Below are 25,252 nucleotides of genomic sequence, written 5' to 3'. Positions count from 1 at the left end.
TGTTGAAAATATAAACCACACACCAAAATGTTAGACTTCCATTTGGAGGCAAAAGCTAACTGGCAAGCCTAGTTTGAGTCACACTGTGAAACCCCATTTTCCTAACTTAATTTATCTTGAATTGTTTGTGTGGTGTTGTTTGGTTTGCTTTTATGGTACAATGCACTGGTATCTTCAGCACTGCAGTTTATATGAAAATTCAATGCTCCTCACTTCCATAAAAAACAGTGCAAGGTGATAAAACTAAATTAGGGAAGAGTTATGTTGTTATGACAATGAAACTTTTGATGAGACTATCAAACTTTGAAAACAGATCACTGAGAAGAATTAAGAAATACTTTCTTTGGACTTTTTTTAAGTAGATAAGATTCCCATCTCTGTGGGATGGCTCGTATAGGGGGAGTCCACAAACACTATAATGGACTTTGAATCGCCCAAGTTATTTTCCAAACTTAAAATGCTGCCATGACAGGTCCTCAAAGGAACTAAGAGAGCAACTTTCTCAATAAGTAAAAGCAGGATACAGTTCCAGATCATGAAAACTCTGCAATGCTGGTTTTGTGACCTTGACTCAGCGTCACTGGGATGTTACCAAGAAACCACAATTCTTGGCAGCTGCACATTCAATGTACAAATGTTTACCAGATGTGAAGTTCATATGATCTATGCTGTATAATAGAAACAAAAATGAATGTGCTGTGTAATATGACATGCTAGTTCATTCTGTGAGCCAGCAAGCAAGAAAACTGGTCTCATATTTAGCCAAAGCCTATAGACTATTTGGAGTAAAGAGAAAACCTCTAAGTCCCACCTCCAATCCCCAATTAAAACGAATCCCATATGCTTGTTTAGCCTGTGGGAAATTCTACTAAGTAAGGTTCCTTTCTTTAGATTAAGCATTCCATCCTTGTTAAATAAAAACCCCCTTGGGAGACATAAACTATTATCAGTTATTACACTTCAGAGTAAATGAACTTCAGATCCTGTCTTGACAGTTGGTTCTGATATGAAAAATATATGAAGCTTGGTTGTTTAGATTGTAAAAGAAAGAGAAAGAATCATCAAGAGATAAAATTTAATACATATTTTCCCACTATTGTTTGTCTGTTTATCCATTCATTCCACAATATGCACAGTCATCTGCTATTATTCAGGCAATGTACTAAGCACTGAGCATACACAGATGAGAAAGCCTAGTGATAGCCTCAGCAAGTATAGCATTTTTTGTGAAAAGATATCAAATATGTAACTACAATACAATAATAGAGACATTAATGGAGGTATGTGCAAGGTATTGGGAGCTTGGTGGAGTGAATACCTAGTTCCTGGAAGGCTGAGAGGAAACGGGTACATTCTCTGAGAGGAAGTAAAGTGCATCTGTGAATTAAAGGCAAACCAGGGATTTGCTAGATGACCTTAAGAAGACAGGAAGATAGTACCTGAAAATGCTTAAAAACACTAAAGAACAAGATGTGCTCAGTGAAAAGGTTTTTATGAAGTGAACCGCCCATGGAGACTGGGAAAGGGGTGAGGGGTGAAGGAAATGAATGATGGGGCAGGTACTCAGGAAACATAGCATGAACATGGCCTTTTGCATTAAGTGAAGACTTTGTCGTTAAAATTTACCATAGGAGGGATTTTTAGCAGAGAGAAACATATTCTGGTTCACATTTTAGAAAGCTCACAATGGCAGCAATAGGGAGAATGGTGTACAGGAAGATGGAAAGTTTATGGCAGCAGTCAAATGAGAGGCAGTAAGGGCCTGAAGGATGTTGAGAGCAGAAATTGATTTGAGAGGCATTCAGGAGTTAAAACGGGCCAGGTCCTATGACTATTTGATTGCAGTGGACAGGAGAAAGAGAATGACCCCAGCCTCTGGCTTAAACATCTTGTAGATAGGGATGTCTTTCCCTGAAAGAATTCAGGAAAAATAAAACCAAATTTTCTTGCTAGAGGGTAGAGGATAAGAAATATAAAGCATCTAAGTTTTTAGAAAATTAAGCACAAATTTCATGTATGGACATGAAATGGTTCATGGACATGAAATGGTTCATACATGAAATTTGTGCTTAATTTTCTAAAAAAAGCATGGACAGATGAAATTGCTTACTTGACAGGTGAATATATAGACCCCCTGTGTGCCAGGATTTGAGTAATGGGGAGATGCCACTGACGCTAAGCAGAGTGAGTGGACATGGATTCTGGTCTGGCTTACTATTTGCTTTTGAGTGTCAAGGGCTGAGATTTTTAGTCCATTAAAACTCCTTGTATGGAATAAAACAAATGACTAAAGTACAAGAATAACTAAGTAATTGCTGGTTCATCCATATGATGGAGTACTACAGAGGCATAAAATTCAAATGTTCCAAGAATAGTTAATGACAACTTAAAAAATATCAATAAAAGAAAAAATGCAAAAAAATGCAAAACTATATAGTAAGCTAACTATGTGATATTATATCTCTTTCAAAGAAATGTCAAAAATTGTTACTTCCAGATAATAGCATTATGGATATGTAATTTTTATTTTTTGATGCTTTCCAACTTTTCTATAAAGCATATGCATTATTTTGGCTGGGTATGATGGCTCACACCTGGAATCTCAGCACTTTAGAAGGCTGAGGCAGGAGAATTGCTTGAGATCAGGAGTTCAAGCCCAGCCTGGGCAATACAGAGAAACCCTGTCTCTACAAAAAAATATTTTTTTTAATTAGCTGAGCATGGTGGCTCATGCCTGTAGTCCTGGATACTCGGGAGCCTGAGGGGACAGAACCATTGAGCCCAGAATTTTGAATTGCACTGCTGCACTTTAGCCTGGCCAACAGAGAGAGCTCCTGTCTCAAAAACAACACAATATGCATTATTTTAAAATCAGAAATAATAAACATATTTTTAAACTTACATATGTTTTAGATAAGGTTAATATCTCAAAAGGAGACTCTGCTCCATTAGCAAAACACATAATTGAATTATCTTACACTAACCACAAGAGGTTAGATTATGCTGGGTAACAAACATATCCAAAAATTGTTGTGCCTTATAACAACAAACATTTATTTTTTGCGCATACTCTACGTCCACTATGAGCTGTCTAGTGGCTCTGCTCCACATTCCTCATTTTAAGATTGAGTCTGAGGAGTATGGTCATTTTCCAAGGTAAGTGTAAAGAGCTCTGGAGGTTCTCACACTGAAAATAAATGTTCCAGTGCAGAAATATATGTTAATTTCCACTCAACTCATTGGCCATGAGTATCATGGGGCCAGAAAACGTAATCTGACTGTGTACCTGAAATTTATTTGACAAACAGAACTAATAAGGATCTCCTATAACTACAAATTCATCCCCTCCACCACTACCACCAGCAGCAACAAAAAACTGGAGGGATTTTTATGGTAGTGTTTTTTAAAATGCAAATCACGATCCGTTGGTTGATCTTGAAATCAACTCAGTGGTCTATGACCAATAGTGTTTAATAGAATAGAAGGGAAAAGAAAATGTTAGAGCACATTGTATGTACGAAAGGTAAATCTTATGATATATTTGGTATACATATTTTGAATAAATACAGATGTGTCACAATGTAAAATGTATTTCTTCCTGTAGGTCCTGTAAAAAAAATTGAAAGTCATTTTTCTATGGGAGTCCCAACTAAGCCAGATATATGGAAACATAACAATTTGCATACTAGGTTTTTCTAGTCCAGTGTCCTATGACTCTATGAAAGGCTGGGGGAATCTTGTATCAATCTCAAAGAACTCAGTCAATGTTTTACTCTTTCTTTAATAGTATGGTCTCTCAATGATAAATCAGTCGAGAAATATCACAAAGCAAACTCAAAGTTTAGCATCCTTCAAGTGCTAAGAGTATAATCACATTTTATTTCTCCTAAAATAAAAAAAGTCAAGTTTCCAAAGTTTTTCTTAATTCCGTACAGCTTTATTTTATTTTTTTTAAGGAACAGATATACTTCTTATATTAATTCAAATGGCATCCTTGACCAGGATGAATTGTAATATAATTTTTTTTAGTTTGTATTGTTATTAACATAAAGTATTATCATGTTTTATAAGGTGATGATTTTTATCAGGCTTACTTATTTTTTGATGTTTAAGGGAAGAAAGCACACTTCAAAACCATAATCAATTGCAAAATACCTTTTGTATGAGTATCTAACTCCTTATCACATGCTTAATATTGCACAATTTTAAATGTTTTATTTCTTATTTTCAACTGAGAAAATACAAATTTGAAATACACTAGCTGTACATGTTTATGGGAAACATCCCATTTATCAATTTAGTTTCAAATTTTTCATTCCCAAAATAAATTCATCTTAACTCTTAGTTTCTATCACCCATGTGAAAGGTTTATAATCGCTTACTTAAATACATGAGCTCCAATCAGTGTTTTCTACCCTTCCCTCAAATAAACTGCCATGCTTTTTCCTACCGACCCTTCATAGCACCACCAGTTCAAAAGCCAGCCTTTTGTTTCTACAGGAAAAATGCTTGCTGACCAGCCAAGAATAAAACACACCTCACATGGTACAATCTTCTTTTACCTCCCAGATGACTCTACTGCCATTTACTAAGGATGCCAGAAAAGGTTTCCTGAGGAAGAAACAATCAATGTGAATTAATACCATCCTGACATTCAGGAGACCCAAATAAAACATGACTATGTTTAAAAGAACGGAAAATAAAAAGACTATCCTCAAAAATAACTTAGTGTGCCATTTCTTACCATATAAAAGGAAGCTCTGGTATGGAAAAATGATAAACATCCTGCATTTGTTAGTAAAGGAAGCATTATATTCAGTTCTGTAACAGCAACTTTTTTAAAAGTGATGAGTCACAATATTCAGTTCCTTCCTGGCGTTATTCAGCTAGGTGTGGGTAAAAGAGGATAGTACTGAGAACTAGACTCTCTGCATCCCAACCAAGGCCACTAAGACATTGCGGGAATTTGAGCAAGAAAACAAGCCTGGCTAGACTTCAGTATCTCCTCTGTAAAACCAGGGGGTGAGAAGATAAGCGAATTTGAGAATCTCTTCCATTTCCAATTGGCTAGTTCTATTGTCTTAAATATTTTACTAATTATGTATACTAGTAAATACATGGTTAATAATCAGCTTTCTAAAGCTGCAAAAAAGTCATTTGTTTCCATTATTCAAACTGGATCCACTAGATCTAATGTTATGAATTTTCTATGATTAACATTTTATGATCAAAATTATAATATCTATCCCTAGTTCTATTACTTTTAAAGAGCTCCAAAGACATATACGGTAACATTCAGATCATTCTCTTTTCGTAAGTTTTTTGATTGCTAAGCTATCACGATGAAAAATAATCCCATGAAAATGTTCTTCCTTTTAAATGAGTAACAAGCACTACAAAACTCCAACTGAATTCTTGCAGTATATGGTTTAGGACTCCAACATATGAGATTTCTTAAACTATTTGACATTGTTTTCAACACACACACAAAAAATTAGCAAATGAATATCACAGTCAAATGTTGACTATCTGCCAAGTGGGATGGCAAGAGAGAATTAGTACACATAACCTTAAATTGTGGAGAGTTGGGGAAGACGTATAATTGGGCACTGGAATGTGTCTTATTCTTATATTTGAATAAAACTATGTCTGGCATTCTGAAAATTGACAATACTATACTTCCAACTGAGTAAACAATGAAAACATCCTAGGAAAAAGCAACTCAAGAGAACTAAAAACATTCGTTAGTAAATATTTTGCCTCACATCTTAGAAAACAAGAACAATATGCAATGTTTAAAAAGATATTTTAAACTCTGCTATGTTAGACTAGTGTGACAAACAAAGTGAATTATAAACATTGATACTGTCATTAAATATTTCGAAAAATTTTTGCAGAACAGATCTCTAAAAGGGGTCATGTTGTATAAACTCAAGACAGTGTTGTTATCAAGTTTGCTTCCTATAAAGCAGGAGATTCATGAGGTGGGAAACTCTCCTATCTCACTGTTCACTCCAAAGTCAGTTGGTTACGTTCTGTTATACAGACTTTCAGACCCAATGGTGTAAAGCAGAAACAGCCGCACTGGACTTCGTTCATCCTGAAAAACAGACATTTCTCAAGCATGTGCCAAGTGCAGTCTCAGAATTACAATATGACAGACTTTATCCAAAAGGAGATGCTCTTATTTTACTACATCATTCAAATGCTTTTCAGAAGAAATTGCAAACAAGATCCCCAGAGCCACATATTGCTTGGTCCAAAATGTTCACTACACAGTAGAAGTAATAAAGCAGATATCAAACTGACTCTTGTTCCTTTCTATAATTACAGGTGCTTTCGAATATTGTCAGATTAACACTGAATGTGATACCTCTACAACTCCATAGCCTATATTGCTGGGAAGATTAGAAGAACAGTAATACTCAGAGCTGGAAGTAAAAGAATTCTCAGAGCAGGGGGAAGAAAAGTGCTCTGACAGAGGTAGGTGCCTTTCAGAGAAGGATAAACTTTACACAAATGAGGAAGAATGGCCTCTTGAACACTGTGCAACTCTTTCTATTTCTATCTACAGTAATCTATGAGTTTGGGCACTTAGACTAGATTGAAAAGACAGGCCCCAGGTAGCTTCCCCACTAGCAAAACCCAAGAGAAGAAGCAGCCATATCCAATAAATAAGACACTAATACATTGCCCAACTTTATAATTATTGGGGGCAAGCTCCAGATAGTTTTAAATACAAAATTACAGACACGAAAATAGGCATACAAATAAGAGTGAACAAATATCAATAAAAACCAGCAACATGAAGAAAAACCATGAATTCAATGAATACATTAACAGCCAAAGAAACAGCTAATAACAGTGAAAAGAAAAGGACTCACTTAAATCTAATTGATACATTCAAATATATATGTAAGAATATTAGTGAATAAAAAGAGAAAGAATCAATTAGTATCTTAGAAAATTAAAAACTTAATAATGGATATAGTTGAAGATGGAAATAGCTAGATGGAAAATCAAGTTGAAGACTTCTACCAGATTACAATGCAAAAGAACACAGATTTTACAAAATATTTCAGAAGAATATTCAGAAGAAAAAACTAAAAAGAGACATATGGAGAAATATAGGAGAGAAACAGTAAAGGAAAAAATTTCAGTGCTAAATTAACATTTGAATCTTCAAACTGAAAGCATTACAAATATCAAACTGCTTGAATAGGCAAAAAAAAAAGACCTATTTCATATTTTTGTGAAAAGTTATGATTCAAAGAATAGAGCAAAAAAATCCTAAATGTTTGGGGGAGGAGCAGGATGCCTAAAAAGAAATAAAATTTAGATTGTCTAGAGACTTCTTATCACAAAAGTGAAGCTAAAAAACAATGAGGGGGTAATTGATACCAATCAGCCATTAATAGGAAAACATGTTTTAGTTAATACGTAGAAATGTAATTATAACAATTATGATATAAACAGAATTATAACTTCCGGAGATAACTGGTAGAAAAGGAAAATAAAGCAAACAATTCCAAATAACAGAAAAAGTCGTTTATAATAAAAAACAAGAAAGCACGGTAAAAACAGAAAACATAAGTAAACTTCAAGGAAAAAGTCCAGACATATTAGCAATCATAATAAAGTTTAATGGGTTAAATTTGCCTATTTGGAATCCAGAAAAATTTGAAATTGTGTTTTTTAAAGTCTTTGTATATGCTGTTTACAAGAAATCCACCTAAAACTCAGTGACAGAAAATGTTGAATATAAAGGGGCAGAAATATAATTTACTAGGTAAATACTAATAAAAGAAAATAAATATAGTATGAAAAATAGAATTCAAAGCAAAAGTATTAAGCAGGATCAAAAAGGAATATTTCATATTTATATAAGATGCATTTCCTAAGAAATAAGTTATGATGCTGTAACCATTTTCTTTTAATATTTTGTCATGAACATTTTCTATAAAGTTATTTACTTTCTATATTTTCTATTATCTCTAAAGACACATTTACTGTTAAACATCATTTTAAACACTGCTTCATAATCAATACAAAAGGCAACATTTTCCCTAATGGTACACATTTAGGATTTTTTTTCTAAAATACAAAAAAAATTGCACTTTCATCTCCCTCACCAGCAGAAATGCTCACCTGAAGAGTAATGACCTCCTCATTTCCCAATTCAATAGCTCCCTCACCCACACTCTCACACTTCTCTCCTTTATCTTCCTCTGCTTAAAAAATCACACACTCTTAATCACTCTTCTCATGCTTTCTCATATTCATCTCTTAAAAGCTATCCTTTCTCCTGATTGGTCATTTTCTTTTGGCCTTTTCGTTTTTGGTAGACTATTGACAAATGTATTCTTAGCCAACTGATCACTGCCCCTCATCCAGAAAACACAACATCTTCCCCTGCTCCAGTGATTGCTTCCACTCAAGAACTTCAGTTCCTGCATACTGAAATATCTTATTTCCTACTTCTCTACACCTAAACCTTCCATTCCTACTAGGCAAGTTATATTGAGTCCCTTAAATAAGCCATTTCCATTCATAGTTCAAAGGCTTATCTCAAAACACACCTTAATTTGTGGCTTACAGGTTAATGTTCAGGGTCTAGGTAATAAACACCATAAACTTACAGAAACCTGGTATAAGTAATCTGTATATGCAATAAAGAAATGGGAGGCAAAAGGGAACAGAAATGGCTATGAATATCAATGCATATATATGCCTCTGGTAAACCCACAAGCCCGAAGTTTAAAAACAATTGTGAACCAGGCCTATATTCAGCTGGTACAAAGCAGGGTTGCAGTACAGATTGTGTATGCACATCTGTTTTGACTGGATCTGAACCCACTCCAATTGGCTGATGTTCTGGCTTTTCTGATTGTTTAATATTCTAAGCCTCACTCCTATTTGTGAGCACTTACAAAACTTACAAAAGGAATGAGTCACTGAACACTCTGCAGTGCTTGCTAAGTGCCAAAAATAGATCATATAAAACTAACCTGTACTTCTTTGATAGCTGTACTAGGCTGACACCAGGGGAATACTGTTCATGATAGTTCAAAAATGAAAATGAATTAATGTAAGTCGGATATAAGACTATTTAAAGGGCCCCCCTAATGAAGGATAACACCTGATGTCAGCCTGGTAGGAGGTGTCTGGTGGTATGTTTTAGAGTTCTATGCTTTTCCCTGTCTAACTGGTTATTCATAATTTGAATGAGGGAGATGATGGCTTGCAAATTAAATTTCTAGACAAAGCAAACCTTGAAAGATGACTGACTGATGGAATAGAAGACTTTGGACAAAAGAAATACCTCAACTGAATAAATAATAGACCACTGCAACAAGGCAAAATTCAAAAGAAATACAAAACTTCTGGGATCCAAAATTTGGATTGTAGAATGCTCGCTAGGAATAAAGTGCCTTAACAGCAGCAGGTCTGAGTTGACTAAATGGTCTTAGCTGATGCCAAATTGAATTCATTCGTGTGAACTGGCTGTCAAGAATTAATTTGCTCTTGAACTACATTGAGGAAAGAACAGGGCTACATCCTTTCTATTAAGCAACCAATGGCCAGAGATATCAAAACTGTATGTGCTTAGGGAAGGCTGACCAGAGTGGAGATATAAATACAAACCATCTCAAAGAAGTGGTTTCAGAATATGATGTTCCACTTGGGGCATCATATTAGCTGTCTTCAAATGCTGGGAACATGGAAAAAGAAATAAGGCTTATTTCTGTCACTCCCAGAGTACACAACTAGGTCCAAAGCCTGGAAACTCCAGGGAGAAGTTTTTCAGTTTAAGAAAAAAGTTTTCAATAGATGAGGATTTCCCTAAAATAGAAAGTTTCCCATCATTGGAGATGTTTGGTATTGGAAAGTATGCTCAATATGTATGCTATAGGGAGGGGTGAAAGCATCAAGTATTGTTGGGATAAACAATATTCGTATCACGAACAACAATTTGTAAGATACTGCCAGCCCTATGACTTGTGTTAACTAGAGTGTGTCTAAACAGAAACATTTGTTCAAACTGAAGCATGCTTCAAAAGGCTGGGTCAAGCCCCATCTCCTCCATGAAGCAAACCATGACAAAAACAGATCGTATCTTCCACACTGCTTACCTCTAGCATTAGACCATATGGAACTCAATTAAACAGAGTATTAGTTTGCTTTCTAAAAATTGTATTTAAAATAGTCCATCTCACAACTGTATCATAAGCAATCTGACTATGGCTTGCCTTGATCTACTAAGTACCTAATGGCCACTGAAATTAAACTTGTCTACTCATTGCTCCTCTTGTTTTCGTATGGCATATATTCAATGTTTTTACAGCTGACAATACCTCCTTGCTGCGAAAGTGGTGAAATATACAGTAATGGCTATTTGAGAGTTCCTGGTGGTGCCTCTCCATCTTGATAGTTTAAAATTTCTATATTTTTCCATTTAAAACTTCTCAACTCCCTATTGAAAACAATGGTTATAAAAACTGAAATCCATTTTTACAGCTTTTGACGAGAGCAAAATGTGCCTTTTTCTCCCTATTTTTACTTGAGAACCTATCAATAGATGGCTCTGAGAAAACAGAAATCCCAGGAAAAGATAAATTCGAAAGGAAAAAAAAAAGGCCAAATTTTAAAATTCTCTAGAGTCTACAGTAATAGACAGTAGCAAAGTAGTGCACTCTAAAGAACCAGGGCTACATGTCTTCTTCATTGCAACTTGAAAAGTCTGCAGCTTTATACCGTCCTGATTACCTGAGGACACTCCCTTGAGTAAAACAGGTTTGCCCTGTCTAAGCACTGGCAATACTAAAATAATGAAATTTTTAAAAAGGAAAATGTTTTTCTCAGTTAACTTTATGATAAATGCTAGTCCTTAGGATAAAATGAAAGAGTAGATAAAGTAGAAAGCATAAACACATTTAGGTTTTAAATTAAGTCATTAGTGTTCAAATCAAGTTTGAAAATGTAAAAATATAATTGCTTCTCTAATCTCGCTTAGGCTCTTTAGGCCAAAGGCTCAAAAATATGACCGGTTACTAGAAAGGAGATTTGGAATTCAACTTAGCAACCATATCCAAAATGGCATAGAATAATTTAAAATGTACATTTATTAAATTAGTCAACCTTAGCATTTAGTAATGGCATAAGTCTGGCCAAAAATGTCCAGTGTGAAATTACACTCTCCACCTGAAAATTAAAAATATTTAGAGGCACAGTTAAGGAAATACACATATATAAATGGCTCTAACTATTCTACAGAGGCAACTGGACATTCATTTAATTAATTTAGAATGAATCAGAGGTCAAAAATATTCACATTTTTTCCAGTATTCTGAGATGTATAGTCTAAAAGTAATTGATTCTGATTCTCCCAGTGCCTCCACGGCTTTATTCTATAAAGCCTCAGTTCATTCAATTCAATTATGGTTTTTTTGTTTTATTTTTAGCTTAATAGACAACGTGGTTAGTCTAAATATCATGTAAAAATTTATGTACATTACATACACAGACTTCACCACAGTTTTGAGGAGAACATAGATCTGACCACATATTCCAGTTATAAGCCTTCACATTACTGGGTATGAAACAATCAACAACGTGCTCAACGTACTCTCCTATAAGCAGCAATTGATTAGGGCTGGGAGCCTTGTGATATGACAACCAATCATGGCATCCAGAGAACCTAAGGGGAAACTGACTAACAAACTGAGTGCTTGAGGACAGGAATCATGTCATATTTAGGGCTGCATCCCTAGCACCTTGTCTAATCTATTGAAAAGGCTGAATAAATATTTATTGAATGGATAAATTGATGCATATCTATACTGTTACAGCAAATCTGGACTGCAGAAGCATGAAGGCACCTGCTGAGAAGGCAGTGGATGCTGAAACTCGGGGCAGTCTTCTAAAAAAAAAAGAAAAAAGCCTCCACAAATGCTAAATCCAGGAGTTCCCCACAAACCACTTGCAGTTACAAGCAAGACCTGAGGATACCCTCAGTCTCACCCAACCACCACAGTGACTGCAACTGTGCCATTACAGCAAAGACTGACAGCCTCATGGATCCCAGAATCAACACCTACAGCCACAAAGCTTTACCTCAAAAGCTTCTGTTAGAGTTGCCACTGCCCTGCCACCTTCAGCAGATACCTTTCTCCTGCATTCTCACTTCCCTCTCCCAAGTACAAGGTGGATAATGGCTAAAATCTGGATTTGCATCTGCTCCAGGTCCTCAGTTATATGAAGAATATTCTCACCCAAAGAAGCAACAAGCTTTCCAAAACATAGGAATTCAAATGTAAGTGTGAAAAAGCTTAGGAGAATATTACTTATGATAATAACTAATTTGAACTAATCTGAGTACTTTGTATCTGCCAGCCCTTATGCCAAAGGGTTTATGTGCATTGTTTTATTTAACCCTTCTGACCATACTATGAAGTAGGTCCTCTGAATACCCACTTGACACATAGCAAATTAACCTTTAAAAAGTCAAGCACCATGCACAAAGTCACACAAGTGGTAAATGTCAGAGCCACAACCATACAACCCACATAATCTTAGCTATTACTCTATATGGCCTCAATGTATTAGAGCATGTAACTATTCTTCTTGCATTCACAAGGAGTAATAATATTTTCTGCTTTTTAGAAATAATTATTTCCTTTTCACCAGATGTTACCATCTCTAATTAGTATCTAAGTACATCTGGCACAACATGTACTTTATGAATTATAGAAACATGAATTAATCACATTCTAACAATCATTATCTCTCACTTGTATGGGAATTTGAAATTATAATTCCAAATGTTTCCATATACAAAGCATGTATCTAAGTATTCATTTTTGCATCATAAAAATAATACATGTATTTAAAAATACACATGAGAAAACAAAGAAAAGCATAAAAAAGTCTATCATCTCACAACCCAAACACAACTGTTAACATTTTGGGAAACATATAATTTAGAGCCTGAAAATATAATTTGATTACTCATATAAACATGATTTCCAACAAAAAGCCATAATTCAAATTTAAATTTTTTTTTCAAGTGTTGGAAAGACCAATGAAAAAAATTTTTTATATAATTTCCACATAGAAGTCAAAGATAAATTTGTCTAGCCATCATGAAAAAGAGTTTACAATTTGTTTGGAAGAAAAAGCTGTTATTACTCACCATCCACAGGAACATCCATCTTCAGTGAACATTCAAGTATGTTGCTATGGTTTCAATGTGTCCCCTCCAAAATTTACATGACGCCAACGTGATTGTATTAAGGGGTGAGGCCTTTAGGAGGTGATTAGGCCATAAGGGCTCCTCCAATATGAATCGGATTAAAGCCTGATATGGTTTGCCTGTGTCCCACCCAAATCTCATCTTGAATTATAGCTCCCATAATTCCAATGTGTTGTGAGAGAGACCGGGTGGGAGATAATTGAATCATGGGGATGATTTCCCCCATACTGTTCTCATGGGGTTGAATAAGTCTCACGAATCTGATGGTATTATAAGGGGAAACCCCTTCCGCTTGGCTCTCATTTTCTCTGTCTGCCACCAGGCAAGATGTGTCATTTGCCTTCCACCATGATTATAAGGCCTCCCTAGCCACATGGAACTGTGAGTCCATTAAACCTTTTTTTTTTTTTTTTTTTTTTTAATAAACTACCCAGTCTCGGGTATGTCTTTATCAGCAGTGTGAGAACAGAATAATACAAAGCTGTTATAAAAGAGGTTTAGGGCAGCTTTCAGCTGGCTTGCCCTTAGTCTTCCACCATGTGAGGACGCAGTGTTTCTCTCCTCTGGAGGGTGCAGCCATGAGGCGCCACCCTGGAAGCAGCCTCCACCTGACAACAGAACTGCCAATGCCTTGATCTTAGATTCCAGCCTCCAGAACTGTGAGGAAATAAATTTCTGTTCTTTATAAATTACCCAATCTCAAGTATTTTGTTATAGCAGCATAAAATGAACTGAGATATACCTCAATAGGAATCTTAGGAATAAATATACTCTACATTTCTCAGTAGCCCGACTTCCTAAAGGATCCAATGGCTTCATGCTGACTTAAACTCTATATAGAGATGCGCTCAGATGCAACCCTTTAGATGTTCCATGATGGCCTCTAATGGTGCTTTTAACTAAGAAAAATATCCAAATAGCAAAATGAAAGAGAACTTTGCAAACACACCTGTCTAACTCTCCTTACTGCAGGCTTTTCTAAGCTTCCAGCATCTCAGTAAGTTGGTGGCAGGCTGGATAAGAAGCCATTTCCCGGCCCAGGGTCTTCTTGGCCTTTATTTAGTATTTGACATGTCAATATTAATATTATCTAAATAGTAGTATAGAAATGACACATAATTTAGATTATAGATACCTATCACTCACACTTCACACTCACATGTTTGCTGTCGTTACACAAATACAAAAGTTTGAATTAGGTTCCATGTCCCTCCGCTTCCATTAAGAGCTCTGCGTCTTACTTTCCCTTTTCAACCCTGCTCCCTCCCCATTCCATAGACGCCCAAGTAGGAACTCTGCCCATTCCTATACCACTCTGGTTAAAACAATTATCATGTTGCTATGAACTGAAAGCTGCCCTCCCAAAAATCATGTGTACAAGCCTTAACTCCCAACACGGTGATATTTGAAGACAAGGCCTTTGGGAGGTAATTAGATAACAAGACTGGTGTCCTCAGGACTGGTAGGCCCTTATAAATAGACAGAGAGCTTGTTTTCTTTCTCTTCATCATGAGAAAAGAACAAAAAGAACACTCTCTGTAAGCCAGAAATAGAGCCCTTTCAAAAGCCAAATTGGCCGGCACCTTGATCTTGGACTCCCTATCCTCCAGAAACATGAGAAATAAATTTCTGTTGTTTAAGCCACCTGCTGTATGGAATTTTATTTTAGCAGCCTGGGCTAACTAAGACACATATCATCCCTCTTTCCCAGTTGATATTTCTCTTTATCTCATTTCAAAACTCAGCCTAGTGTTGCTAGCTAACAAGGAATCTGAACAGGGAGAAAAAGTAAAAGAGCGGTAAAATGATCCAAAGGCAAACTGCCAAGGAGAACAGGTGATGATCAATAGGGAAACGGTGGACAGAAGCCTGACTCTCAGGACGCTGGGTATTTACCTTCTCCACAATGCTTCTCTCTGGGATAATCTCTCCACTGGCTGCCAAGACATTACTTCAAACCACATTGAACACTTTCTAAAGATTAATAAATAGTATTATGTCAAACAACAACCAAAAATGGTTTAAGAAATCCAGTGATACATCATGCTATGCTTGTTGAGGTTTTTAAATTTAAATTAGAAGCATTTTGCCTTCTACATTGTTCAAAGTATTTACAAAATATTATTTTTTAATAACAAATTGAAGGGAGTTTTTCATTTTTAAAAAAGAAACAGCAGATTGGCTATTAATAGACTCTCGGAAACAGACTTTAGCAACTTTTTGTCTGAATCCCCTTTACCTAAGATAGCCAACCACTTGGTAGACATTTAATAGTTATTTGATGAATGGCTGAACACTAACAAGGAATGTTCCTCCCGGTTTTATCTTTAATATTCCATCTTCTGAGTACTGCTGGAAAACACACGCCTATACACACTCTATAAGTGGAAGCAAACTCTCTCTTCCTAATAAAGTTGCAAAATACATATACAACAAGGTCTAAAAATGTTAAAGTATATTAAGTTAATATTCTAATAAGTTGTTTCCATTGAATCACCTATGAATTTAAAGATTCTCATAAAAATATAAAAATAAGCTTTGAGTGCTTTTATTTACTCCATTACATAATTAATGCAAAAGACTAAAATTCCAAAGAATCTTTTTAAAAGAACTTTCTAAAAAGCTCAAACTTCGCTAGAACATTTTACTTTGAATTAAAAAAACCTTTTTTCTTGGTCCTTAGTCTTTTCTTCTCGACACCAATGAGTACATAAACAAACAGTTAAGGGGTAGCATAACACTGCAATCATGGCTAAATTGACCTAGATGAAAAACAAGACAAGTCCAAACAAAAACTAAACACTGAATCAAACACAAGCATGTGGCAGGATTCCCAGAAGGTCACTAAGCTTGGACTTCAGAAAATTGTCAATGTTTCCTGAAATTTTCAAAGATTTATCTGAGCATTTCATTGGTAAAAACCAAAATGTCCAAGAAACAACAAGGAGAAAAAATTATATTGAATTCTTTGAAGTGACAAAGGTGAGAAAATTATCCTTTTCACAACTGATAACTTCAGATTTATTTTCTTGGCATTGTAAACATATTGCTTCCAGTGCTCTTTAATTAAAGAAATATTTTAAGTAAATGTCCCTGAAATTAAACTGGGATAAGTGGAACAGGCTTAACTATAGTATTCCAGTGGTATTCTGTAAGTTGGATTGTGTGTCTCCTTGTCAACATTATCTGACTTTTTGGAATGCAAGACAGTTGAATGAAAAATGTACTAAGTAGGATTAAAGTACTAAAAAAATATGAATTGTTATCCAGTGCCACCACTAACTCTTCATGAGCCCTTGGCTAAGAATGACATCTCCAAACCTGTTCCCTCATTTGTATTAAGCAAATTCTAATATCCCTAACCATTCTAAAAATTCTGTGAGTACAGCAGAATCCCATGGATATAGTTAGTGTGTAGATATGCTCCAGGGACTCTCTTTATAAATGACGTGATTACTTTACTCTTTTCATAATAAATTTCAAACATTCTAACACAGAACACAGTCTAAAAAACTGTTCTCAGGTGATTCAAATGTCCAGTCAAGTTTGGGAATCAGTGGGTTAATGCAGTGATTCCCTAGGTGCGGTCTCTGGCCAGCCACAGTAGTACCAACTGGGACCTTACAAAAATGTTGTTCTAAATTTATTATTTTCTGAGAAACTTTAAGTACTTCACTTATTCTGAGACAAATTATCCCATTAAATAAAACAGAAAAATCATGAAATGAGCACCACATTAATAACCTAAATTACTATTTCCTTTTAGGATCTCACTTTCAGAGGTGAAAACAGAAAAGAGAGCTTCAGCTTAAAGCATTCATTAAGGCCCAAAGTAAACTAATAGCAAATTCTTATTAAGCACTTACTATGAGCCAGGCACTGTCTTAAGAACCTTACATGTGTTAACTCATTTACCCCTCACAACAGCCCTACTGAGGTAGGTTCTACTACCCCAATTTTACCAATGAGGAAACAGAAGCGAAAAGTGATTATGTAACTTGTCCAAGTTGAAACAACTAGAAAGTAATGAGGTCAGGATTCAGGGCTAGGCTGTCTGGCTGCAGAGTACCTCGTCTTTAACCAACAGTCTATGCAGAAAGTTGGGGAATTTAGCCTCATGGTTCATTTTCTTCCTATGAGACTGGACCACGTACCAGAAATAAACATTTCAACTTTGTTTCTCACAAGAATAGTAATGAAGCAAACTAAAGAATTACTATTGCATGCTGAGAAATATAATCCAAAGATAATACATACAAAATAAAAACACGTATCCATTTCCTGTGATAGGCCTTACTCACAACAGTTTCGAGATTGCCCTTAATAGTAAAACCATCCACTATGGAACAAAGAGGGCCCTGAAAATGAACCTAAATGAATGCCAGGTAACCCTCATCAAAACATTTCTAAGTGAGCCAGGTTATGTAAACCAAGCACAACTTCTTTATGATTATATCTGCTCTGGACCCTATACCTATGAGAGGAGAATCATAAAGTCACTGTGGGGCATCGCAATATTGATCATTCCTAGTTGGCCATTCACTGCAAGCAGTGCTGCCCCATCTGTCACTCTGAATTGCAACATCGTAGACTCTCTTAGCTTTTCAGTTAAGTTATCCAGAACACGTCATTTGATTACTGAGAATCTGAATTTGCTCCTATATGTCTCCGTTTTTCCCATCAACAGGTGTGCCTCTGACCTTCTTTTTCATCCCCACAGCTACTCCTCTTTCCACAGTGAGTCAAATAGAAAACCCTACTTATAATAAATTGGAATTACATTTAGTTTAATAACATTACATTCTAATTCTAATCATTTTAATAACATTAAATTGTAATTTTTAAAGTATCCTAATGAAGATCTGATTTCTTGAATGGAGGACTTACTAAAGTGCTTAGATGCCGGAACTTGCTTTATGTTTAGCCTTAGAGAAGTCATATAAGATTGGTAATAGGCAGGTTACAATCTCTTGCATGTAAAGATGCCAGATGAGTCATAAAAGGCATTCTCAGTAATACCCTATTCAACTTATCGCTAAAATAAAAGAGAATGGAAATTAATTTCAAAGTACAGAATCATTTGGCATCTTTTTTGGCATTAATACCATAAATATTTTCACTAGATCTACTTGGTCCTAAGAGGATAATAGAGATCAGTTCCAATCAAATAATGTGAAAGGAATTGATTGTATGCGTGTGTGTGTGGCTTGAAGCATTTTGAAATTATTGCAGCTAAGAAAGAAAAGGACTCATTACCTCACCTACTCTTTTTGCCAGTTTAGGCTTGTCCTTGCTCTGTGTCCTCATTTTGCTTTCTCTTATATTTTCTTGAACAAATCACGATGTAACTGGATAGGGTTTCCTTTATTCACTCTGTTAAGAACCTAAGAAACTCCAGATAGTACTTCTAAACTAGCTCTCCTGGAGACTACACCATGCCACTTTTAGATGCTCTCTCATTTGGATTTTCTTTTATAAAGAAAAATATTCTGAAGAAACAGATTTTACGCTATTAAAATATGAATGTTAATATATTATGAAGGCTACCAGAAGGTGAAATCCTTCACCACAGTGACTAAAGAAAAACTAGGCTATTGATTTGAAGCTAATCTAAAACTTTTTCCAGAAAGTTCCATATGAAGTATGTAATAAAATTATAAGGATAATTTGAGGATGTCCATATAGTCACCTTCTAAGGGTGCAGTTGGTATTTAAATAAAAATCTAATCATGTATCAACATAGATCTTATATTAAGGTGTTTGAGGATTATGTTGTTTTATGGTGTGTATACATGAGTTTGTATTTTGAGCTAACAAATATTTAACTTACTATGCTAGGCACTTTAGAAGCATTATTTCATTTAACTCTGACAACAATGTGAATTATGAGGTAAGTGTACTAGTATGCCCCCCATTGCACAGATGAGGAAAATAAGGCTCGGAGAAGCTATGCAACTATCCAAGAGCACAGAGAAGCAGAAGAGCAGGTCTTGAACCCAGGTCTGCCTCAGACCAAAGTCCCTGTTCCTAACCACTATCTAAATTTCCCCCAAATTCTCCAAATGCAAGCTTAGTACCTAACCCTTAACAAGTTTATATACCTCAGTCACAAATTGGCACAGAAAAAAAGCAGTTTGGAAAATAAATGTTCTCTGTACAGAAAGTCTTGGTACAGTTAGCCCTGTGTTCATTGCAGCACACATGTGCTGGGATTGGAGTCATGCCTATTCTAGATTTTCTTATCCAGTGTCAGATTTCTAATCCATTTAAGCCCATTTGCAAAGTCATTCTATTTTTGTACTAATGGCTTAGAAACAGCTGGAACTATTTTAGCCAAAATTTTGAAATCTCAGATATCTATAAAAAGAAAAAAAAAAAATGGTCCACTTCAATAATCCAGAGGCCTGCAACACTGAATTCCCTTTCACTAAAGAGAATTGGCATGAATCCCTTAAACCCTCAACTGCTTTAGGAAAAGAAAAAATACTGCATATGAGTTCAGTAACCTGCACTGATGACAGTGATGATCCAGGAACATCTCATCAGGGTCAAAGATTCCTGTTATTACAGCTGGAAGACTCATGTATATTTCTTCCTTGGCTTCATTTCAACTTTTAGAAAAGGAAAAATTCCTATTCTCTCCTAAAGCAAGTATGCAAATTCTACTGCTTAAAAATTATTCGATGATGGTTAAGTCTCCCCTTTACAAGATCTTTCAAAGTCCCCAGTATGCTTTTTTTTTTCAATATGGGCAAAACTCTACTAATAAATAACTAAGGTTTTTCTGAAAAGTGGTCTGTTGCCTCCTCCCCTGGTGGAGGGAAATTTGCAGGTGTCTTCTCTGATTAAATAAGATCCAACCCAACAGTTTTCAAACTTGAGCAAGCACTAGCGTCACCTGGAGGGCTCATTAAAACACAGGTTTCTGGGCCCCAAACTCAGGGTTTTAGGTTCAGTGGGTCTAGGGCGGAGCTAGAGCCCTAGATTTTGTTTGTATTTCTCAAAGTTACCAGGTGCTTGCTGCTGCTGGCCAGATGCCACACAGCGAATCACTGCTGTAGTTCGCTGCTTTCTATACTCGACTGCACGTTGGAATCACCTGAGAAAAGTTTTAAATATGTTAATGCTCAAAGTCCCACCCCCAGCAATTCTGAGTAATTGCTCTGGGGTGCTGCTCAAGCATCGATTTTTTTAAAGGTCCCGGAATGAGTCCATAATGCAGCAGCCATAAAGAACCTCTGGCCCACCCAACACAGCCCCAGACCCACAGCTCTGCGCGCTCAGCGCCACGTGTGGACGCTGGAGACCCTTCCAAGAAGCTAAAAGCTGAGGGTGGGGTTGAGCTCAGGGGAGTAAATCAACGCACGTTATCGTGCTCAGAAGCCAAACACTCCGAGTCAGGAATCTGCACCCACAGAACCTCCCAAGATTCATTAACATGAAGTAACTTTGCAAGACAAATCCTGACATCTCAGCCTCCAGCCTGGGCGAGGAATTCACCGGACGGTTCACCAACTGCTTTGAAGCAGGGAGAAGACTGCACCCCCAGGAAACCCAAAATGCCAAATTGCAGCCCCTGGAGGGCCAGCCCTGAGGCCCCCCGAGACGTCATTCTGGCAGCGAGAGGGGAGTAGGAGGTGTCTCCTTACCTGGCGCAGTGTCTGGGCTCGGGGTTGCCGTCGCAGCCAGCTGAGTGTTGCGCCAGGGGGACAGGTATGTTCCAGGCAGTGGCAAGCCCAACCCGAGCAAGACCTGAGCTGAAACGGATTGGCTGCCCTCCGCCCGGAGTCCGTTCTCCCTGCAGCGGCCAGTGCAGAGCGCAGAGGCTCTGAAACTCGCTCTCAGCCCCCTGGAGGCGGAGCCCGGGAGATAAGGTTCGCGCTCCCCACCCGCCCCCTTTCCTTGGCCGAAGACCAGAGGGTGGATTTTGGATCTGGATCTTGAAGGGCGAACTGCTAGTGTCGCCCTGGTGGAAACACTCAGTTCAAATCCCGCTAGCATCAGAAAATGCACGATTGAGGATTGAAAACGAGGGTGAAGGAGGACCAGGGAAGCGCGAGGAGAGAGGCAGAATAAGGGACTGCCAGGAAAGCAGGAAAGGCAACTCAGCTGAAAGGGCAAGCACCAAAGGAGGCAAAGACTTGGGCAAAACCAGAGCATCGCCTGCACTGATCGAAGGAGGCCTGCCTCCCCGGCCCAAGGAGAACGAACACCCCTCTGGGGCGCCAAGGTACGTCGCAGCGGACTGATGTTCCTTGCTTTTAACCAAAAGTAACAGCTGCTCCAAAACCTGAAGGAAGTTCACTTTCAAATAGTCAAGTAGGCAGTGACCTTTGAGGGTTTAGCGATTACAAGGGAAGCCTCAGAATAAGGTGACAGCCTTATGACAAGATAAAGATGCTGTCTGCTCTGCCCCTTTGAGTCCATTCTTCACAGAGCAGCCAGAAAGTTATTTAACATTCATATGCTTTCCCTATTACCTGTCACTCTTCTTTCTCACCCTGCACCCCTCCTGCCCCAACACACACAATACCTGTTTGCCCTTTCTTATACACACCAGTGTGTTCTCATCTCACTTGGCACTTTCTTCTGCCTCCAAAATTCTGTCCCAGATCTTATCATAGTTGCCTGCTTCTGTTCATCAAATTCTCCACTCAAATGGCCCTTTGAGAGTGAGTCCTTCCTGTACATCCCATCCAAATGGAATGCCCAACCCCACTTTGGTTTCAACAGATCACTTATTGCTATCTGAAGTTTTTTATATCTTCGTTGCTTGTGTGTTTCCTATCCAACTCAAGGTATGCTCTATGAGGGCAGGAAATTGGTCTTGTTCCTAGCCATGTCCCCTGAGCCTAGAACAATACCTGGAATATACAAGGTGCTCAATAAACATTGGCTAAATGAATGTGTGACTTAATTTCTCCCTGTGGGAACAGGTTCACAAAGAAATGCCTTCTTCAATAACTAAATCTCACTTAATTCAGGTGTGATACAAACATCTTCGAATGATCATTTCCTGAATTTCCTTATCCATTCATGTTAGATTCTACTGTTATGAAAATATGATAGGAGAACATTGCTTTGGATTTGGTAACATCTTCTTAGATATGACACCAAAAGCACAAGCAATTCCAGAACAAATAAGTTAGACTCCATCAAAATTTAAAATGTTGTGCTTCAAACCACACTATCTAGAAAGTAAACAGCCCACAGACTAAGAAAATATTTGCATACCATCTATACAATTAGATTCTTGTGTCCAGATATATAAAAATCTTACAACTCAAGAGTAAAAAGACAGTTTAAAAATGCACAAAGTATTTAGACGTTTCTCCAAAGAAGATCTACTAATGGCCAATGAGAACATGAATGAATGCTAAACATAATTAGCCATTGGGGAAATGAAAATTAAAACCACAAGCAGATACACTTTATACCACTAGGATGGCTAAAATAAGAAAGACAAACAATAAGTGTTAGGGAGGATATGGAGAAATTGGAACACTCATATATTCCTAGTGGGCTTGTAAAAATGATTAAGCCACTTTGGAAAACAGTTTGCCATTCTCTAAAATGTTCAATGTAGAGTTAACATATGACCTGACAAATTCATTCTTCAGTAGATAGCCAAGAAAATCAAAAACGTATATCCACATCAACACTTCTATATGAATACTCATAGGAATGTTACTCATAAAGCCAAAGGCGGTAACAAGCCAAATGTCTATCAGTGGATGAATGGATAAGAAAAGTGTTATATCCCTACAATGGAATATTATTCTGACATAAAAAGGAATGAAACGCTACATGCTAAAGCATGGTTGAACCTGAGCATGTTAGCTAAAAGAAGCCAGTCACACACACACAAAAACACTTATTGTATGATTCTGTCAATATAAAATGTTCAGAATAAGCATATCCATAGCTACTTGAAGTATGTAGTAAATCCATACCTATAATACATGAAGTGCTGGTAGAAGGAAGAAATGGGACTGAGTGTTAATGGGAATGGGGTTTGCTTTGGGGTGATAAAAATGCTCTGGAATTCGTGCTGATAGTGACAATTTTGAATATACTAAAAACTACTGAATTGTTGACTTTAGAATGGTCAATTTTACCGTATGTGAATTATATATCAGTTTTAAAACACTGATTTGTACTCTTTTAGTGGGTAAATTTTATGATGCATGAATTGTAGGTCAATAAAGATGTTATTAAAAATAAGAAATAAAATGCACTGGTTTTAACTGAACTGTAAAATATTCCTCTAAATTTTGTCATGGCTCTCTGGAGAACTATTCTTGTCCTAAGTGAATTCACAATTTTTTAAAACATGTCTGCACAATCATTGCTTGATTTCATCATCCCCATTCCCAAAATATGCCATGTGGCACATATATACTTAGGGAAATATTCATAGGGTTCCTTTAAGACAACTGCTTTAAATGAAAAGAAGGAGAAGAAGAAAAAACTAGCCTAAACTAGGAAACTGTTGTGACCGCATTTTGCAGATATAACCAAGGTTTTAAATGAATTAACATTAAGACAGAGAAACTGTATGGATGGGTTTGATCTGATCACCTGAACCCTTTAAAGCAGAGAGGTTTCCTCACAGAAGAGGAAGTTAGAGAGGCATGCTTTGGCTGGCCTCAGAGAAAGCTATCATCCATGTAATGAACTGCCTGCGGAGGTCACATGGTAAGGAACAGTGAGCAGCCTCTAGGATCTGAGAACCATCCCAGGCTGACAGCTTGAAGAATAACAGAGACTTCAGTTGTACAGCCACAAGGAAATGAATTTTGTCAGCAACCAGTGAGCCTAGAAGATGACCCTGAGCCTAGATGAGAGCCTCAGCCCTAGCCAACACTTTGATTTCAGCCCACTGAGACTCTCAGCAGACAATCCAGCATCACCATACTCAGACTTCTAACCCATCGAAACTGTGATATGAACTATTTGTGATGTTTTAAGCTGCTAAATTTGTGGTAATTTGTTATGCAACAACAGAAAACAAATGCAATTACCATAAACCCGTATATTCTAGCAAGGTCTAAATTTCTTGAGCTATTCATTTTAGTAAGGAGAGTATCTTTTTATATCTGATTAATATTATTTAATTACTAAATACTTGTATGGCTTTAAATGTTTAAATTCACAAACTAGGAAAAAGAATATACTTGCCAAGTTAAACTTCCCAATGTTTGTTTTAGAACATTATTGTGCCCAAATTCACAATATTGCTTCTTCCTCCTCAGTAATAGATATTTGAGTCATAGACCCCCAAAACTAGAACACAAGGGATCAAAAGAGCCCTTCACTTCCCTTACAGTCCTCTGTCGCACCTCTGCCTCATCCAAATGCAGGCTATCAAGACAGAAGATGCTGTTACATAAAGATTGGCTGTAATTGATACATTGCTCTCTTAGAAATACCTCTATCCTGATTCTTCAGGGCTCCTCAATTCTCTGCTAAGGTAATACTTCTTCCTCTTCGTCAAAAGAATAAGCCTAAATGACTACTATATTATGGCATCGTAAGTCTCAAATTCTCAACTAAATTATATTTAATCAATCTCCCACAGTGAACCTAAGCCACACAGCACCACTAAGAGCAGGTGTCATATCTACATCATTTCTCATTATATTCCCATGGGAACAGTAAACAACTATTTATCGAATGAATACCTAATATGACAAGTCCAAGGGAGAAAAACGTCAATGTATGAAATATTGAATAAATTGATGTTATTTATTCCAGGCACCAGGCTAGACTTTTGGGATGTAGCTATGAGCAAAAGCTCATTGTTCATAAAGCTCTTTTGATTGGATGTGTGTGAGTGTGTATGTGAAAAAATGGGAAATAGTTGAGAATATTAAAGTTATTTGGCATAGTTTTTCTGAAACCTATAAACAGGACTAGCCCCTGTCCTCCCTCATGAAATGTCTAGTCTAGTGACATTTCATGTGTCTAGTCTAGTGACATAGACATCTTTCTAGTGTC

At 36.8% G+C, this 25,252-nt stretch overlaps 1 protein-coding gene across 1 annotated transcript in view; it reads right to left on the bottom strand.

The window, feature by feature from the left end:
• COL21A1 (collagen type XXI alpha 1 chain) overlaps positions 1–20,959 on the bottom strand; it is a 182,266-nt gene extending 161,307 nt beyond the window's left edge. The window contains exon 1 of the mRNA XM_030803600.1: positions 20,902–20,959. The gene's annotated coding sequence lies outside the window, so the exon portion shown is untranslated. The remainder of the gene's footprint in view (positions 1–20,901) is intronic.
• Between the last annotated feature and the right edge of the window lie 4,293 nt (positions 20,960–25,252).

This window comes from Nomascus leucogenys, chromosome 22a (genome assembly GCF_006542625.1).
Source record: "Nomascus leucogenys isolate Asia chromosome 22a, Asia_NLE_v1, whole genome shotgun sequence".
Lineage (NCBI taxonomy): Eukaryota > Metazoa > Chordata > Mammalia > Primates > Hylobatidae > Nomascus > Nomascus leucogenys.
This window is presented reverse-complemented; position numbering and strand designations above follow the sequence as displayed.